Genomic DNA, 2153 nt, shown 5'->3' on the forward strand with positions numbered 1-2153 from the left:
CCAAAATTTTCATGCATAATTTATCTCTCAAAGCTTACAAGATAAGCTGAGTTAATGTAAGCATGTAGATTCAGTCATGCAAACTCTGCCATGAGGCCTGGTGTCTCTACTCAGCATCAGTCAAAGATCATATGAATCTGACTGCAGTGCTACCATATGAAAAGTGTAGGGAAAATGTTCTACCACGTGGTGGTGCTCTTTCCATACAGGATACTCCTGTAGTCAGGAATTAAAAGCAACTGGCTTACTTTACTGGACTTTCAAGTAGGAGTTGTATGCATTATGAATATATTTGCATCTGAATTAGCATGAGGAGAAAACATTAAAAACATTACATTACTATTAGGATAAGGATAGGATAAGTTCACAATTTTTCAAATCTGTCTTAATTTAATACTCAATGCCCGGATGTACAGTATATTGAAACAGTTATTGCTGTAATCAATACTCGTGTTGATACTGATAATTAAGAGAACTTTCAATGTAAGTGACGGGGGACAAAATCCACAGTGCTCTTTCTGTGCGAAAATGTATTACAAAGTTTATCTGAAGCTGATGTGTGACGTAAACAAAACTAAATCTTATCAAGTCAAGTCAGTTGTATTTATACTATATAGCCCAATATCACAAATCACACATTTGCCTCAAGGGGCTTTACAATCTGTACAGCTTACTAGGTATGTCCCGATCAGGTTTTTTTGCCCTCGAGTCCGAGTCCAAGTCATTTGATTTTGAGTATCTACCGATACCGAGCCCCGATCCGATACTTCTATAATAATTCAACTTCATAATACCTCCAGACCGCAGACATACTCGCGCTTTCCGCTTCAAGCTGCTTCCGTGTTCTACTTTACCGGCATTTAACCAATAGCGTCTCTGCAACAAAGTGATGTCATGCCGCACGCGTTGCTGTTTCTGTGTGGAGTCAAAAGGGTCTAACTCTGTGCCACCGCATAACTATAGATGTGTTAAAAAATAATGAGAATATATATACATATATATATCCGAGTCCTGATCGGGAGGTAATGTCGGATTCCGATCGAGTCTGAAACCACATGATTGGGCCCGATTTCCGATCACGTGATCGGATCTGGACATCCCTACAGCTTACCACACCCTCTGTCCTTAGATCCTCACTTTGCATTAGGAAAAACTTCCAAATTAAACCCCTTCAACAGGGAAAAGTGGAAGAAACCTCAATAAGAGCAAACTAAGGAGGGAAGCTCTCCGTGGATGGACAGACATGCAATAGATACCGTGTGTAAAGAAAAGCCAACATTATGAAATTACAGTAGGCTATAGGCAATCCAACAGACAAAAAAATATACAGAGAATGTAAACCTATATGAAGAAAATAGATCCAGGAGGATGTCAAGCAGGTGTCACCAAACAGCCTGAGCCACGTCACCTCCTCACCACTATGCAAACCTGGAAAAAAAGACTAGGCTACACAAACACACAAGAAGCAAAACCCATTCTATAGTCTCAGTCTTAGTACAAACATCCCTCTTTGTGTTTCCTTGTTGAGCTGCAGTGGAGGGACATTGACACAAAGACGAAACTTTGTAGTAGCTCTTAGTTAAAATAAGAAGTTCAAATATTACAATGATATAATATTGCAGGGAATGTCCCAACAGCATTTAAACCAGACAACACAGTCTTGGTGAAATGGAAAGAGACCAGAGCAGAATGGCTTAGAAACAATAAGTGAGATTTGCTTTATCTGAAGTGTATTTAAAACTGTATTTCTCGGTTTTACAAGAGAAAAGAATTCCAGGGTGACAACTAAGTGGTTGGCTTGACAAATGGACGTCTGGTTAACCGCCCCATCTCCATTTAAGAGCAGTGCACAGCCGCTTACCTGAGCTGTTTTATTGGATATTTGGCTGGAGTGCATTTAGATGTTAATTTTACCCAACAACATATTGTCCAGTATTCCCTGAAAGTCCATAATGCTCAAGAGTAGGAATTTTCATTGCCAGCTATGGGAATTTAAAAATGAAACCCTCTAAATCAGATCATGAGGCTCTTTTACAGTGATCTGGGTTAACCAAAATGGATGTGAGGAATGCATTACTTCCTCATCCACTGTAGGAACTGAAGGAAAGGGTCTACCACATAGTTCAGTCATCTTGTGCTGTAGCTTGTTGAAT

This window comes from Sander lucioperca, chromosome 12 (assembly GCF_008315115.2).
Source record: "Sander lucioperca isolate FBNREF2018 chromosome 12, SLUC_FBN_1.2, whole genome shotgun sequence".
Taxonomy (NCBI): domain Eukaryota; kingdom Metazoa; phylum Chordata; class Actinopteri; order Perciformes; family Percidae; genus Sander; species Sander lucioperca.